The sequence below is a fragment of the Scyliorhinus canicula genome, chromosome 8 (assembly GCF_902713615.1).
Source record: "Scyliorhinus canicula chromosome 8, sScyCan1.1, whole genome shotgun sequence".
NCBI lineage: Eukaryota > Metazoa > Chordata > Chondrichthyes > Carcharhiniformes > Scyliorhinidae > Scyliorhinus > Scyliorhinus canicula.
The window spans coordinates 36,832,707-36,851,690 of NC_052153.1; positions in this window are offsets into that span (position 1 = coordinate 36,832,707).

The window sequence follows — 18,984 nt, forward strand, 5'->3', positions numbered from 1 at the left end:
AACGACACCGTTGATGACAAGATAGGCAAGAGAAAGTAGGGTCCCACAAGGGCAGAGGGTGCATAGACTGGTGCGGGATTCTCCATCGGCTGGCACCGGAATCAGGAAACGTGATTTGGCGGAGAATAACTTTAGATGCCAAAATTGTGGAGGGCACTGGTCTCATGTCGAATCGCAGTTCTCCGGTGCCTCGACAGCGGTGTCAAAGCATTTCATTCCGCCCGTATAGTAAATGTTGTTGGTATATCATTAGCGGCCTGACCCGGTATTCTCCGGGGCCTCTGTGATGCTCCGCCTCCACTGGGGGAATTCCCGGCGAAGAGGTTCACTTGTGCTTTTAAAAATCGTGAATCAGGTGCCATGGCTGCTGAGGGAGAGAGAAGGCGTACGCAAAGTGTCCAACATCACCATAGTTTGCTGACAGTTGTGCTGCTGACCAGGGGGCTACTGACAAGGTGGAGTAGCTGTGGAGGTGGCTGTGGGGTAGGGGTGGACAGGCACAGAACACCATTGCCACGGCTTGCAAGGCACTCATGCAGCTGCTCACACCACTGACAGCCCACTGTGAATTTAGGGCCACGAGTCACATAGGTGTCCCCCCAGTCTATCCCCTGAAGTGCCCTCTGCCCACAGCCAACCCACCAGTGGGATGAGCATACTCCAGTGAAACCAGTGCCATCTTGTTCACTGGGATGGTGTGTGTGGGGAAGTGCAGTGTGTATATGCGGCTGCAGCTTGTCAGCCTCCTGAGTGTCAATTGCGAATCCGGCGAATCCCGCATTGTTTTTCATTGGAATCGATTGTGTTCCACATGGTGCCAGTGCTAGCCCTTCAACAGTCGCTGAATCGGTCCAGGTGCGGAGCCAGTTTTCTGTCGGGGAACTCAACGAATCCTGCCCCGGCAGCAACACTTAGTCTCAGGAACGGAGAATCATGCCCCAGATATTTGTTCTGCGTAACACCACGGAGCAATGCCTCGAATGGAATGCTCCCTTTACATCAACTTCAAGAAGGCATTGGACCATGTTCACCATAAGGACCTGTGGAAGATTCTCATCGTCTACAGAATTCCGCCAAAGATTGCCATTCTTATTGGGAAATTCTATGAGCACTTTGAATACTGTATCTTCCTTGGCAACAAATTGTCTGAGTGGTTTGAAGAGAATTCTGGAGTGCGGAAGGTCTGTATCCTCTCTCCTATTGGCACAGTGGTTAGCACTACTGTCTCACTACCAGGGACTTGGGTTCAATTTCAGCATTGCATGCTTGTCTGTGTGGAGTTGGCACATTCTCCCCATGTCTGCGTGAATTTCCTCCGGGTTCTCTGGTTTTCTCCCACAGTACAAAGATGTGCAGGTTAGGTTAGGGGGTTATTAGGATCGGGTGATGAAGTAGGCTTGGGTGGAGTGCTCTTTCAGAGGGTAGGTGCAGACACAATGGGCCAAATGGCCTCCTGCACTTTAGGGATTCACTTATTCTATTCTTTGTCACCATTGACTATATCATGTGTCAAACAGCATCAGACCATCCCAAGGGCATTCCATGGACCCTTTTTTCTTACTTGGAGGACCTCGGCCTCGCTGATGATTTTGCTGCCATCTCTTCAGGATACGCCCACCTCCAGGAAAAGTCTTACAGACTCAGCATGTTTGCGACTGGTTGGCATATCAACAAACAGAAAACACAAGTCATGAGCATCAATACACGAGCACCTTTTCCAATTACCATGGAAGGAGAAGCGCGAGAGTATTTCGAGGACTTCACTTACCTCAGGAGCCTTATCAGCAATGACAATGGTGCTAAGAAAGAGACCAAAGCTGGCTGAAGAAAGTAGACTGGCAGTCCAAACAATACATTGCAACAGTAATGCAAACAGTAATGCAAAGTCAGTCCTGTTGTATGGATTTAAATGCTGGAGGGAGTGTAGATAGATAAATGAAGGGGCAGCAGGGTAGCATGGTGGTTAGCATAAATGCTTCACAGCTCCAGGGTCCCAGGTTCGATTCCCGGCTGGGTCACTGTCTGTGTGGAGTCTGCACGTCCTCCCCCTGTGTGTGTGGGTTTCCTCCGGGTGCTCCGGTTTCCTCCCACAGTCCAAAGATGTGTGGGTTAGGTGGATTGGCCATGCTAAATTGCCCGTAGTGTCCTAATAAAAAGTAAGGTTGGGGGGGGGGGGGGGGGTTGTTGGGTTACGGGTATAGGGTGGATACGTGGGTTTGAGTAGGGTGACCATGGCTCGGCACAACATTGAGGGCCAAAGGGCCTGTTCTGTGCTGTACTGTTCTATGGATTCTATATGGGCGCGGTCAACACATTTCGTAATAGTTTTCTATGTAAGATCTGTATTGTCTACAGGCAAAATAAAATTTCAAATGAGAACCTGTGCAAGAAGACTGGCTGCTATAGCATTGTACCTGAGATCATGGAGCATCAGATAAGATGGCTCGGACACATGCTCAGGATATCCCAAGAGTGAAAACTGAAGGATGCTATAATATGTGCACCATCTGGGAATCGTAAATGGGACAGACCAAAAGTAACATGGTGTCGGAATGTAGTAACTGAGCTGGAAGAGTTGGGGCTTACATGAGGCAATGCACCAGCCACAGAAGAAGAGGACCCAATGGAGGAACATTGTTGAGGCTTAGGTTCCACCCGGGACTGTGGGGATAACTAAAAGTTAAGATCATAGTGAATTAATGGAATAACATGGTTAATCTGACAAAAAAAAGAGTGAATGCCAACTTAACCACATTTTTGATTTATTAATCTCGCTTGATCTTTTTCTTTTATTGCAGTTTCAGGACACATGAAGAGGTAATTTTCAACTTTTCAGCTGGTTATTAATCTGACAGAAAGGATTATCTGTTCATCGTAGAACTGACCTGACTTTTCTTTCATTGATTTCAATGGGTTGAAAATTGGGTGGTTTTCAAATTACTCTATTCTGTATGTTAAAGTGGAACGGAGCAAACTGACCATAGTACTGTGGTGCAGGGGGTCATTCAAGTGCCTGGAGCAAACAGGAATGTTTAGTTGTAATAAAGGTCAGTATAGTCAAGGGATTGATACTATTCACTGCAGCCGGGAACGAGTCCTGAAGGCAGTATTACCTGCTGTGTTATGCGCAGGTCCTCAGAGTGGAGTAGAAGGGGAAGGATCCCAGTTTGTGAGATCCATATGGGTACCAATGTCATAGCTAAAATTAAGAAAGAGGTTCTGCTTGTTCTGAGATGATCTTGGAGTCTAGGCATGGTGTAGTCCTTAGACAGATTGCAGTCATACTCTGGTACCTGCTAAACACTTCTTTAATCGTATCATAACGAAACAGGTCACAGCGTAGACATGGTTGTCTTCGGCATAGTGTCTCAAGAGACAGAGAGAGTCTAACACATGACTGACTGATGCAAGTGACACATCATCATCGACAACAACATGCATTTGCACATCCAATCTGTTCAACTGTTATACTATACCACCCCCAAGTTTACCATCCTATTTCCATCAGCAACATCAAACTGTGTCTGTTTGGGCTGCAGCGTCAAGAAACAGCCTACTATTCAACAGCACTTTGCCACTTTTTTTGTCTTAGGGAGTTTCTCTCTGCTGAAGCCACACTTGAGTTATTTCCTGCTGGCGAGCCGAACAGGAAAGGCTCCTCGCAGATCAGGCCGCCATTTTTTCTTGCTGTTCTAATCGTTCCCACCCTCACTTTCAGTTCCCCTGTTTCTGACACCCCCCTTCTCCCCAACCTCAGGGGCGCCCAAGGGAATACACTCTCACCCCCCCCTCCCCTCCGGTCCAATCCCTAGCAGTGCTAACCTGGCACCTGGGCATCCTGCCAGCCTCACAGTGCCACCCTTGCACCCTGGCAGTACCAGGCTGGCAGTGTCAAGGTACCTGTGTGCCAGAGGGAGTGTCGGACTGCCATCCTGCCCTGTACCGACCACTCGAGGGTCTGTAATGGCCTGGGAGACTCCCCCAGGTGTCCTTATGACTGGTCTATGTTTGTGGAAACCAGTTCTGAATGGCACTTTGGCAAGGTCTCCCAGGCGTGGCCGTTAGGTCCCAAGCACCAGGAGAAGCCCGGGGACACATATTTAAATGATACTAATGGCTCATTGTAAGTTGCCAATCTGGAATAGCCCAGTGAGGACGAGATTCCGTTAAATATTGCGAGGCATTTTGAGCGTCCCAAATCGCATGAGAGGCCTCTCGCGAGATTCAACGGCCTGTTCCCCCCAGGTTGGGCGTGAGGACATCACTAAATCATGCCCAAAGTTTTTAACTATTTGCATGGAATTTCTGTAACTCCCATTTTACAACAACAGATTCTCTCCAACTCCTCCTCATTCCCTCCCCCAAATCATAGCCTGGTTAATTCAATATCCCACAGTATTCTCGGTTCTTCGGGAAGAATTCTTGGAGACATGAGGGCTTTCTGCTGTATCTTGTAGGATATCACAATCTGCAGAATAGGGTGGCACCTTACCGACAGTGCTGGGAAGCAGACTGTAGGGTGCAGGATGACTGAACTACAAGAACAACAAAGAACTTTCAACAAAACTCTTGATCCAAGAGAGAAAACTGAAGAATCTCGATCTTTGGACCATTTGGAACTCATAGAGAAGAAATTAGAAGTGTCTGAAGAACCTGTGCTCCCTTAAAGCAAACAGGGAAAGATGTTCAGAAGAGGAACGACCTACAACTCCAGAGAAGACTGTCATGCCCATATCATTCTCTGCAGTATCAAAGACTGAAAAGACATGATGGTCCGAGATTCTAATGAACTTAGACAATGAAGGGGAAAAATGACAACATTCCTGGAAGACAGTCAGGAAAAGAAGAAATGATTTACCAATGGTATTTTGGGAAGACTGTCTACTTTCCTACACTGCGTGAGGTTACTCTATTCAAGGCAATGGAGAGTGTTGCTGACACTATGGAAATATATCTTTAATAAGACACGTTTCCTGTATGAGGGGTAAGATTTCTGTACAGGATTCTGCAGCTTCAGAAGTGCTGATGCTTCTACCATAGTTTCTACGCTGACCTCCAGCTCAGGAGCGAGAACAACTTTAACCTGGGACTGAATTATGGGTGTCAATTGACTTTCACCTTTGGAACATAACAGTTTCGTCGCAATATGATCATTGTAGCCACCGAAGTTGGCCATTTCCCTAAATACAAAATGGAGGAACGGAAAGCATACAGGATAAAATGGACAATATTTGCAGCCCCAGTAGGCTGCACCTAGCAGATGTGGATTCTGTCTGCTAAGAAAGCAGACAGCACCGAAACGAACATTCCGCATACTAATGAGGCAATCACCGGGATAATTAGCATGTGAATGGGGAAGCAACTGCAACATTGTAAAGGATACCAGACACTCAGGCACCAGCAAGGTTCGAAAACAAAGAGCCTGAGAGCCCGCCCAGTAGCTAAGGAACAGCCTCAGTATTGGGGGGATTCAAACATATCGATTGGGAAGAGACCCAATCGATTCCAAGCAGGTAAGGGAGTCCGCCCAAAGGGGCGCGGATCCCTGGGACCTATAAAAGACAGGTCCCACACATGGTTCAGTCTTCTTGTCCAGCCCTCCTCTCTCCTTGACCAGCACTCCTCCGTGGACCAGCACCTCGACCAGCTTTTGCCAAGAAGACCTTGAACGAGAGAGAGGAGAGAGGTTCGGACAGCAGCCGCCAGCAAGTAAGTGCCTCACAACGATTGCTACCAGAGATAGACACTCCTGACCCCTTTTAACTTATACCAACCTGAAGTCTGCAGACCAGAGCAGAGCAAGAGGCCTTGTTCCCTGTCCCGGCAGTTCCTTCGAGATAAGTATTAGTTTATTTAGCGGTAGGAATAAGTTTAATCCTTTTAGCGTGTGCATGGGTAGTTATTATAATTGTATTATAATAAACTCAGTTGTTTGGACTTACTAATTGGTGTATGGTTTTATTGCTTTGAACTTCACCTTGAATTTGTGGCGGTGTCTTAACGATACCTGACGACTCCAGAGCTAAGTAAAGAAACAGAGCCAAATTAAGCACACTCACCCAGAACGACCAACATCATCTATGTCCTCCAACATGGACTCAGGCAAGGCATCCTCACCAGAAGATTCTTCATGTCCATCAGGAGATAGGTTAGATAATATATTAGTCGGTTCAGTGGAACAAAGATTTGTATGCTCCCCAGCAACTGGAAACATGGCTGACTCCTCTAAAAAGACACAAAGTCTTCATGTGCTGCCACTATCAACTGGAAAGATGCTACACGACACTGAGAGGCCTAGATAGAGTGGAAGTGGCAAGGATGTTTCCACGAGTAGGAAAAATTAGAGCCCTAGGCCATAGCCTCAGACTGAAGGGACGATATTTTAAAACACAGATGAGGAGGAATTTCTGAGAAAAATATCAGCCATGATTGAATGGCAGAGCAGACTCAATGGGCCAGATACTCTAATTTTGGGCAGCACGGTAGCACAGTGGTTCTGGGCAGCACGGTAGCACAGTGGTTAGCACAGTTGCCTCACAGGTCCAAGTTTGATTCCAGGCTTGGGTCACTGTTTGTGTGGAGTCTGCACATCCTCCCCGTGTGTGCATGGGTTTCCTCCGGGTGCTCCGGTTTCCTCCCACAGTCCAAAGATGTGCAGGTTAGGTGGATTGGCCATGATAAATTGCCCGTAGTGTCCAAAATGGTTAGGTGGGGTTACTGGGTTACAGGGACAGGGTGGAGGGGTGGGCTTGGGTAGGGTGCTCTTTCCAAGGGCCGGTGCAGACTCAATGGGCTGAATTGCCTCCTTCTGCACTGTAAATTCTATGATTTTGCTCCTAGGTCTTATGGTCTTATGGAATCAGCCAAGAGGTCACTCAGTGTTTTCATGTTTCTTCCTCATCACTTTCCTCTGGAAAGAGCTAATTCTGGTCGAGCCGGTCTTCATGGGAAAGGTCAATGTTTGTTGTTGGCCTTCTATATCCACCGCATCTAGCCTTACTTCATGAAAAACGGACAAATTTATAACTTCAATCTCTGCTCGGGGTTTAATGGATGTTGCTTCTGTGAGGAAAAGACTCCCCCAGAACCCCCAAAATAGGGAGGTTCTCCACAAGGACAGCCAAAATAGGGAGACCCCCATAGGGAACCCCTAAATAGGGAGACCCCCACAGGGAACCCCTAAATAGGGAGACCCCCACAGGGAACCCCTAAATAGGAAACTCCCCCCATAGGGAACCCCTAAATAGGGAGACCCCCACAGGGGACCCCTAAATAGGAAACCTCCCATAGGGAACCCTTAAATAGGGAGACCCCCACAGGGAACCCCTAAATAGGGAGACCCCCACAGGGAACCCCTAAATAGGAAAAACCCCACAGGGACCCACTAACTAAAGAGACCCTCCAGAAACCCTCTAACTAAAGGTAACTCCCCCAGAGTTCCCCGAACTAAAGGGACCCCCTCAAGACCACAAACTAAAGGGACCACCCACAAGGACCCCTAAGTAAGGGGCCCCCTCACAGACCTGCCCCCCAATAAATGAGATCCCTGTCCCGAACCTGGAACGTGGTCCAGGCAGGGACAGTGAAACAAATAGCAGTTGTTACACTCACATGGAAGCACTTGTCCATTCCTGGAAAGAGAACAGCTGTGAACTATATTTAAACTGCTCAGATTCATTAGCTGCAAGCCATTCATTCATTTTTCATAGTGGGTTGTGAGTAATAGCTTCCACAAAACATCTGTGAGCCTTGTTTCGCTCATCTTCCTCACTCTAAGTCCTGTAACCCCAATGTTTACAAACATTAACCACATCAAAGAAAGTTAAGTGCATTCCAATCACGCCCCTTCACGCTTGAGTAATTTTGAAGTGCTGAGTTAGAAATTGGCAACACATAACTCTCTCCAAAGCAAATTATTGACCTTCTAGAGATGCATTTTCTATCGACCAGGCAGGTGGGACTGTCCCGCATCATTGTTGTTTATTGTGTTCTGCACAACCTTGCCCTGCAAAAAGGAGGGTGTGTTGACTGAAGGAGACATTGAGGAGCTAGACAGCACCTTGAATGACATTGAAGGGAGTGGCTCTGAAATAATGAGGATTCAGCCAAGCTGCATGAGGATGGCATTGCACAGTTGTGAAGTGGCAGACATACTCATGACAACCTCGTAGCCACAAGAATTCAGGAGGAATAAGGTGATGATAGATTTTCACAATTGAAGTTCCCTGCAGCTTTCAATCCAGGGGACAAAACACCTTCACTCTCAACTTGAGCCTCTCAGGAAAGGTCAGAAATTTCACAATGATAACGGAAGTAGCATGAGTCACCTTTATCCGAACAATGGGATTATCCGTGGCAACATATGACTGCTGTGGAATGTAATTAGCACTCCCTGAGCTGCACAGCCTCGAAACTTCATATAGTACACTCCTTTCATCTATGGCATCATTGAGTCAGTGGCATTGCAGCTTTCAAGCAGATGAAAAGCCAATGCACAAAGGGATGGGCTCATGTCAGTGTGACAGCAGAGAATGACAGTCCTCAACATGGTCCAGCTCGCAATGACCAATCTTTTCTATAAATATTCAAAGTCAATGAGAGAACTGTCATGCAATGATATCCATGCTGAGTTGTGTGCTGTCCCTTCACACAAGGATCATATAAAACACCGTTAAACAGTTATCCACGAGGAACAGAAGATCCTTTCAGGTAAAGAGACAGTGTTATCACAATGAGCGCACACTGCTGACATCACACACTCATACCGCACTGGAAGCCGATGGCGTTTGATGTTTCATACTTCTTTTTCCAAAAACTCACTCTCGTAGAGTAAATGCCATAGCACAAGAAATGATTGTAACATTGGTTGCACTGAGTATTTGTGTCATCGACAAACAACTGACTTCAGTGCGACAGCAGCAAGGTAATCACTAACCTTGATGAGCAATTCTCCTGAGTCCAAATAATGTCTGCCGGAGATTTAAGAGGCATATTGGCGATCCATCAGTTTCACATATGATGTGACTTTGCCGATTTTGCAGAGGTGGAAATTAAGGCTATTCGCTGTGCTGTGATTGTTGTAGAATTAATACAACTGAAGATCCAGATGGGAGTTCATGGGCTGGAGGGTTGGGGGGGGGGGGGGGGGGGGGGGGGGGAGGGGGGGGAATATATTTTTGATCCTGAAATGAAAGAGGAACATTGAATCACATTAAATAACAATAGAATGCATGAAAGTTGGAGAAGGATTAATGCAACATATATTCACTAAAATAGAATGTGTATACAGGGGGTGGGATTTTCCGCCAATTATGGCATATTTTTCAGCAGCAGAGGTGGCCCGACATTGGCCGATGGTGGGATCTTCTGATGTTGTCGCTGTTGATGACGTTTCCTGTCATTCGCACTCTTGGGAACCGTCCACGGCGGCTCACCGTTGGCAGGACAGGAAGATCACAGTGGTGGAACAGTCAGAAAATCCCAGCCAATGAGTGTCACCAGTGTACATTCAAAAGGTCTCCATTTTTCTTATCTGAATGCTATGTCTAGGTGTGACCCTAACAAGCCCAGCAGTGACAGAGGCGGCCAGCTGACTACCAGGACGTGTTGACCTGTTTCTGTGTTGTTTGGCGGGTGTCCTCTACTGGCCCGACACCTTGAAGGCTTCAGCCTGCTGAGGGTCTGCTGCTCCAATGCAGGTACACCCTCCTTGGCCTGACTGGCATTGATGAGGTCACTGGTAGAGGGGATTTGTAGAGACAAATGGAGTGTCCTGGGTGGATGTCCAGGGTGCCTGGCTAGCACTCTTCCTCCTTTTGGGCAATCAATGGCTCTTTGCTGACTCCTTGAGGAGAAAAGGCACCTGTAGGGAGGTTGAGATACCCCTCTTGGCGAGATATTGCTAGAATATAGCCACAGTTAGAGCAACAGTGTGGAGCTGTGAGTGTTAATCAGGCAGAAACAACTTCTGGACCTTGGTCAACAAAGCAGCCACCATCCTCCTAATAGAGGCTTTGATTCACCCAGATTCAGGAGCCAGAACGTGGATGGACTCCTTCATCCAGCCTGCTGACAGCGTCTGATGACTCTGTTTGATATTCTCCTGCCTGTCTCTGCATCTCCAGTCTTTCTCTTCGGGTTAATTTGGGCAGCACGGTAGCATTGTGGATAGCACAAATGCTTCACAGCTCCAGGGTCCCATGTTCGATTCCGGATTGGGTCACTGTCTGTGCGGAGTCTGCACATCCTCCTCGTGTGTGCGTGGGTTTCCTCCGGGTGCTCCGGTTTCCCCCCATAGTCCAAAGATGTGCAGGGTAGGTGGATTGGCCATGATAAATTGCCCATAGTGTCCAAAATTGCCCTTAGTGTTGGGTGGGGTTACTGGGTTATGGGGATAGGGTGGAGGTGTTGACCTTGGGTAAGGTGCTCTTTCCAAGAGCCGGTGCAGACTCGATGGGCCGAATGGCCTCCTTCTGCACTGTAAATTCTATGATAATCTATGAATTCCAGAGAATCATCATCAGATTCGGGCTCAGCAGAGGCCTGGCCTCCAGCCGTCCTCCGAGTGTCAGACACCTTGTCTGCTTCTGCATCTGCCTGCTGCGGACACATGTCTGTGAAATGATCACCAGATTGTGAACGCAAACCTACCCTCAGAACTAGATCCCACCAAGGTGCGTGAATCTGAGCAGTGGAGGATGCAGGTGAAGGCAGTGATGGTTCTCCATCTGGGGATAATTCTGCTTCCTCCTCATTGCTGGTCTGGGGGCTGGGGTGGGTCTTCTTCTTGAGAAAGTTCTTGCCTTTTTCTTACTGGTACCTGGAATAGAGAAAATAAATTAACGTTTAGCAGGTTCATACATTAAAGATCACTCATAGTCATTGTGCGCATGCTACCAATGTTTACTGGATGCACACTCACTGGTTTGTTGGGGGAGGTTGATCTCGCATTCCATGCAGGAATGATCCCTGTCCTCACCAGCAAGCTCTGTGGCATTTTCCTCAAACAGAGAGCCTGCAACTACAGGGTTCCTCCACAAGTCTTGGCTCTCTCCTTTTGTTATGGGAGCTCTTATCCTGCATAAAGACAGATGGATTGATTGTGAAAACTGTGGATGAAAGAACAGTTCAGAAGCATGTATGCTCGTTGTGTGGGTTAAGCCCTCCCCAGTAATAGATTAAGACATTGTTTGTGCAGGGACTTACATGAGGTGACGAGCTAAAAGTGGCTGGCAGACTTTCAATGCTGAAGTCTTATCTGCTGATTGTTTGCAACAACCCTTTGAATTCTAACCCTTAGGGTGTCTGATGCACCTGACGAGAGTGTGAGTTTGGAGTGAGTAACTTGGCAGAACGGAGAAGGTCATTCATTCTTTCTCAGCACTGCAGCGAGGGGCTTTTTAGATTGTCACCAGTGACCTCCTCCCAGGTCGGTGTGGTCAGCTGGGAGGACCACCTGATCCAATCTTGAAATAAGAAGACTGACCCCCCCCCGCCCCCACCTTTCCTGGACGGCCTGCAGGAGAATCCCCAGAGAGGCCTCATTGAACCATTGAGCATGGGCTTGGTTCTCCGTGCGGGCCATTTAATTCCTTTGCAACACAACACCTGGACTGCAGCAATTGAGTGTCCATCCAGATGCCTTTTCAATATGGTGAGAGAACATTTAACCCCTGAGGTGAGCGACTCCCTGCCAGTCCCACCATGAGATACCTCGCAAAAGCATACATTGAGCTGAAAAGTGGAAGATTGCATATGTTCAGCCATCCTGGGGCTGGTTTAGCATAGTAGAGGCTGGTTTAGCACAGTGGGCTAAATAGCTGGCTTGCAATGCAGAACAATGCCAGCAGCGCGGGTTCAATTTCCGTACCGGCCTCCCCGAACAGGCGCTGGAATCTGGCGACTAGGGGCTTTTCACAGTAACTTCATTGGAGCCAACTTGTGACAATAAGTGATTATCATTATTATTATCCTGCTGCTCATCGGGAATCACACCAACTTTCCCGTCTGCCAACAAATATAGTCTCTGGGATAAAAAATTCTTCCCTGTATGCATGTGTGTATTTTCTTACCCATGGAGTGAGAATTCCGTTTCGTTTATTTCACCGAAGGGCCCGTACTGCGCTGTAGTGTTCTATGTTCTATGTTCTATGTTCCATTGCTCTGGAAATTACTTAAGAAAAGATAAAATGACACATATATACACACATATATACACATACAGGTTTGTTACAAATGAAGACTAAATAATACTTACGAACCTGATGTAACTTTAGTCCATTTTTGGTGCAGGCCTGATATGGTTTCAGGTTTAGTTGTAACATTGTAGGAAGTGAAGGTCTTGAGATTATGGAGGTGGTCCTGCAGCTGTGATGGCTTCCACTATTCAATTGCCAGAGATTGCTTTCACAGGTAACTTAGTAAATAGAATCAGGTGGCGGGGAAAGAGGGATTTCTTTAGTTTAGGCTTTTTGAAAGTGCGGGTCGCGGGCGGGAATTGGAAGGGCCATGGAGTGAGTCACGACCTTCCCATGGGGGCCCCAATTGTGGGAGAAGCTCCCAATGACCGCTACCGTCTTTACATTGAGAATGGCAGCCGTTGCCACCTTTTACATGAAAATAAATGAGGCTGTGTGGAGGCTTGTGGCCACAAGTGGCAGCAGAGATCAGGTCACACACCTTCTACTTACACTTGGCATCAAGCGCCCTCCATGTACATGCTTTTGGTGCCAAATCATGGAGCAAAGTTGTTTCCATTTTAGAGCTGCTGGGAAGGGAACTGTGAAGATGGATCTTTTCATGAAAGTAAGAGATGGCCAGAGACTCAAATAGGCAGTGTACCTATTAGACAGCATCTCACAACAGAATTTGCTGGAGAGAACTGCGCAGGACAGTCCAACAGGTTTGTTTCAAACACGCTCTTTCGGAGCACTGCTCCTTCCTCAGGTGAATGTGCTTCACCTGAGGAAGGAGCAGTGCTCCGAAAGCTGGTGTTTGAAACAAACATGTTGGACTTTAACCTGGTGTTGTAAGACTTCTTACTGTGCTCACTCCAGTCCAACATCGGCATCTCCACATCATGCTCAGGACAGGGCAGAGCAGAGCTAGTGTTAGCTCTGTGCAGAATTCCAGGGCCTCTGGTTAACAGCCTACAAAGAAGAAACTTGGCAGTATAAAGATGTCAATTGTGCCACTGCAAATAAGGATGCAAACCCATGTGTATTATATGTAGGGTACTGTGCGGAGATGTTTCAGATTTTGAAAGAAAAGTGGCAGAATAAAAATTCCTTTTGAAATTGAGACCCCAGAATTAGTTATTACCTCAGAGCTCATACCAAATGAAAAGACTACGCTGCTGTGGCTGACCAGCGATACCACATTAAAAATATGCCAAAAGCCAATGAGGCTGTCAGCATTGTGGAGTAACATCTCCCAGGAGATTCCACTGCTGAGTAAAACAAACATGTTGTTGATTTTGCCCTTCATGACAACATACATGTGTGAGGTTTGATTTTACATTCTCACAAAGATGAAGATGGCACAAAGGAACTGACTGAAGTCTGCACCTGATATTTTATTTAATTTGATTTGATTTATTATTGTCACATGTATTAGTGTACAGTGCAAAGTATTGTATCTTGCGTGCTATGCAGATATGCGCATTGTCCTCTCTTCCTGTAAACCTGATTCAAGTGAGATCATGAGGACCAAGCAGGTTCCATTTTCATATTAAAGATAAGCAAATGTAACATGTGCCGCAAAGGTCAGCCGGTGTGGATCCCTAAGGTCGGCCAATGTGGGTCTTGAAGGTCGGCCAACGTGGGCTCCGAAGGTGGACCAGCGTGGGTGGCTGGTTGGCAAAAAGGCTTTCCGGGAAAAATGTTTGAAAAACACTGCTTGAAGTTTCTTTCAAGGATCTGTAGTGTGGCCCTATTTTCGCCTATTTCATTACAGGCGTTTGGTGGTTGAGCATGGCCCCCGTCTCACTGTAATAAAGATCTTGGCTGCTACACTGAAGATGGTATCAAGCCTGATCTCTATGTTTTTGGTCTTTTGTAGGCAACCTGTCCCACCTTTTCCACACTGTTTTGTCAGCAAACCACAAAAGCAACTGTCTCAACAATGCTGAATCATGTCCAAATAAGGAAACTGGATAGCCCAGTCCTGGGGCTTATCTTGGCCTTTGTCTATTTGAGGACACAAATATCTTTTGTGATTCCTCATGAGGTAAACATAGACTCAGTGCACATCTGGCTAAGGGTTAAATCTACAACAGAAGTCCTGTGACCATCAGAATCCATTTTATTTCAGTTTTTAAAATATATTTTGATTGAAGTTTTCTCCCCCAGCTTCAGTCATTCCTGAGGCATCAGTAACACCTTCTTACATGCAACTTTCACTTACAAGTCCTGTCTATTAATGCACAATTACTCAAAGACGAGAGTAGGATGTAATCGAGGCTTTATTATACTGAGATGTGTGGCCTCCGACAGCAGCTGACAAAATGGTTGCCGTACGGGGAGCACACATATTTATACTCCACCTACTGGGCGGAGCCAGCAGCCAGGGATCTACCCCATACCTGCAGTACAGGGGCCTTACCGGAAAGCACCTATACCAACATCCTATATGTACAATATATACATCAGTGGTGACTACCACTGATGTACATATTGTATACATACTACAAGAACCAGTGATCAATTCTTTAACCCCACAATCACAGATTTCAGAAAAATTCACGAGGATACCAGTCCGAAAAGAATATATCACAAATAACCTCCAGACGCAGCAAATCTCCCAACTCAGGCACAGCATACAACAATCAACATTCCACACAATTCCACAGAGAAGACAAGTAAATATTCATTCAGTTGGTTCAGATTTTCATTGATGCAGTCAGCACCTCCCAAGAGACTGAAAATGACAGGATACAAAAATACTTCCAAAAGCAGAGGATCTCAGGATAACAGGGACCAAGATACAGCTGTGAGCACATGGTCCCCTGGCGCACGCTCTTCACCAAAAGACAAAGAGGGGAAAAAGCTGTTCATTTGAAACCTCAGTCTCTTAGGACACCCCCATCAAGAAGGAATCTCCGAAGCAAAAGGAGACAACACAATAATGACCACAGTACAAGACCTAGTCCATTCATAGATCATAGAATTTACAGTGCAGAAGGAGGCCATTCGGCCCATCGAGTCTGCACCGGCTCTTGGAAAGAGCACCCTACCCAAGGTCAACACCTCCACCCTATCCCAATAACCCAGTAACCCCACCCAACACTAAGGGCAATTTTGGTCACTAAGGGCAATTTATCATGGCCAATCCACCTAACCTGCACATCTTTGGACTGTGGGAGGAAACCCACGCACACACGGGAAGGATGTGCAGACTCTGCACAGACAGTGACCCAAGCCGAACCTGGGACCCTGGAGCTGTGAAGCCTTTGTGCTATCCACAATGCTACCGTGCTACCGTACACCCTCGCACAAAAGAGTCAGAAAACCTTCACTCTGCCAGGACTCAATACACACCCGACCTCACTGCTCTTTCACCACATCCAAGCCAGGTCACCGTAGCCATATGGAGATATGGGGCGAGATTCTCCCATCGGGAGACTAAGGGCGCGATTCTCCGCAAATGCGGAGAGTCGTGAAGGCTGCCGTGAAACTGGCCGTGTTTCACAGCAGCCTCCGCACCCCCTCCCAGGATCCGATTCTGCTCTCCGGTCGGGGCTAGCAGCGGGATCCCGTGAACCACGGCATCGCAGGTTTAGCGAACTTTGCTAAGCCCGCGCGCCAAGGGTAACGGCGGCTGACGCACACGATGACGTCATCCGCGCATGCGCGGATTGGACGGCTCCAACCCGCGCATGCGCGGATGATGTCATCACGCATATGCGTCAAACCCGTGCATGCGCGGTCCGTCATGCCCCTCAGCCGCCCCGCGGACTGATCCAGCGGGGCGGCAGAGGAACAAAGAGTGCGCGGGGTTCGGACCCGCTGCCCACGATCGGTACCCACTGATCGCGGGCCCATGCCATCCTTGGGCCGCACCACGGCCGTGCCAATCGGTGCCATGGTTCTCCAGAACGGCACTTTGCGGCCGTTTTCACGAACGATGAGAGCAGGTGTGTTGGAGTTCGTGAAAACGGCCGTAAAGGCCTGGGAAATCGGCCCATCGGATAGGGGAGAATCACTGCTCGGCGTAAAAAAAGGCGAGCAGCGATTCGTATCGTGGGGCGGCCATGGGGTGGGGGGGGGGAGAATAGCGGGAGGTCGGGAAAAATGTCGGGAAGGCCCTCCCGCTATTCTCCGACCCGTCGTGGGGGGCGGAGAATCGCGCCCTAAGTCCCGAAGTGTTTCACTCCGGCGTCAGAGGCCGCTCCTCGCCCCCTATTCTCCCACCCCAAGGGGGCTAGGAACGGCGCCACATCATTTACGCACGCAGGGCCTTGGCACCTCATAAAAGCGACGCCGCGTAAATTACGCGGCCGGCGCCACGTAAATGACGTCACACACGCATGCGCGGTTGCCGTCCTCCCCGCGGGCGCCCCATAAGAAAGTCTGATTGGTCTTGCGGGGCGGCGGAGGAAAGGAGTTCCTCCTTCAGAGAGGCCGGCCCGCCGATCGGTGGGCACCGATCACGGGCCACACCCTTTTTGAGCCCCCCTCCGGTGCTGGATTCCCCCTCCTCCCCCCCACAGGTCGCCCCCCCCCCCCCAGCGTTCCCACGCTGTTCCCGCTGGCAGCGACCAGGTGTGGAGGGCGCCGGCGGGAACCCGTCGTATTGGGCAGGCCTCTTGGCTCATCCGGGCCGGAGAATCGCCGCTCGCCCGTTACAAACAGCGAGCGACGATTCTCCGAGCGGCCAGCCGTAAATCCCGCAGCGCCGGTTTTGTGGGGGGGGTGGGAGAATCGCGTGCGGGTGCCGGGGCGGCGTGGCGGGACTCTCCCGGCGCCCCAGAGATTCTCCCACCCGGCGTGGGGGGGAGAAGTATTGCGTTCATGGTTTGAAAATACCTTTGCTTGGTAAGCTAAAGGCCTTCGACTTGGGCCTGGAAAATTGGAACCAATACACCCGACCTCACTGCTCTTTCACCACAGCCAAGGCAGGTCACTGTAGCCATATGGAGATATGGGGCGAGATTCTCCCTTCGGGAGACTAAGTCCCGACGCCGGAGTGAAAACCGAAGGTACTTCTTTCAGGGCAATGGGATATTGGGGAAAGACCGCCAAAACGTGATTCTCCTGACAGCCTGTGGGGCCCCGACTTTTGGAATTATAAGGAGACTTGCCTACCCAGCTGCACCGGATTCTAAATCGTTCAAAGAGTTGTTTGCACTAGTGACTGAACGTTATGATCATTATGAGCAAAACCTTCCATTATAATGTAACATCATAAATTCAACACGGCTATGCAGTCTCCGGGTGAGTTGGCAACTTAAGCGGCTGGTGGGGTACTGCCAGTTCAGGCACTCACTCTAGGAAATGTTCAGCGTGAGGCTTGTTTGCGAAATAAATAACATGGAAGCTCTTGGTGGAGCCCAGGTTAGACTTGCAATGGGTCGTTGAGTTGTGACTATCCCGTGAAAATGCAGCGAAAAATGTACAGGAGCTTCAGGGGTCTATAGATTATGGAGTCCACAGCTTGACCTGCCCTCCATAGTGGACTCCGGTAATATCACAGGACAGTTCCAAATGGCCAGATCACCTCCCAAGCAGCAACCCAAGGTGCAGTTCCTCCATCCTGTCCAGTACTCAGGGGCCACTGCAGATCTGCAGGATACTTCCCATGAGGACGAAGGAGTGGACCGTCCACATTGCCAGATGTCTGGATGGAGGACGCATGGTGGTCGGAGCCACTAGAACCAGCGAAGAGAATGCGGCCCAGGGCAGACAATGAGTTGGAGGGCGGAGTTCCAGTAGGTCCACAGGGCAGCTATTTTCTGTCTGGTAAGAGGGGATGGAGGCTAAGGCAGTTGCATGCTCCTCCTGTAGGATGTGGGTGGTGAGGGATACCACCGGTGTCCCCGCTGACTATACCTGCGGGAAGTGCACCCAACTCCAGCTCCTCAGAGACCGTGTTAGGGAACTGGAGCTGGAGCTGGATGAACTTCGGATAATTCGGGAGACAGAGGGTGCAATAGAGAATAATTACAGGGAGGTAGCCACACCCAAGGTACAGGACAAGAGTAGTTGGGTTACAGTCAGGGGAAAGAAAACTAACAGGCAGAAAATGCAGGGATCCCTTGTAGCCGTTCCCCTTCAAAACAAGTATACCATTTTGGATGCTGTTGGGGGGAATGACCTACCGGGGAAAGGCTCTAGCGGCCAGGTCTCTGGCACTGAATCTGGCTCTGTGGCTTAGAAGGGAAGGGGGAGAATAGAAATAAAATGGTGATAGGAGACTCAATGGTTAGGGGAGTAGATAGGAGATTCTGTGGTCACAGGCGAGACTCCCGGAAGGTATATTGCCTCCCGGGTGCCAGGGCCAGGGATGACTTGGATCGAGTCTACAGGAATCTTAAGGGGGAGGGGGAGCAACCAGAAGTCGTGGTGCACATAGGCACCAATGACATAGCTAAGAAAAGGGATGAAGATCTAAAAAGTGATTTTAGGGAGTTAGGTTGGAAGTTAAGGAGCAGGACAAGCAGAGTAGTGATCTCAGGATTGCTACCGGTGCCACGTGCAAGTGAGGCAAGGAACAGAGGCCGAGTGCAGCTGAATACGTGGCTACAGGGCAGGTGCAGGAGGGAAAGCTTCAGATATGTGGATCATTGGGATATCCTCTGGGGAAGGTGGGACCTATACATAAAGGACAGATTGCACCTAAACTGGAGGGGCACCACTATCCTGGGTGGGAGGTTTGTTGGAGCTCTTCGGGAGGGTTTAAAATAGTTTTGCAGGGGGATGGGAACCAGAGCTATGGATCAGAGGTTAGGGTAGCTGTTGAACAAACAGAAATAGTATGCAGCAAGCC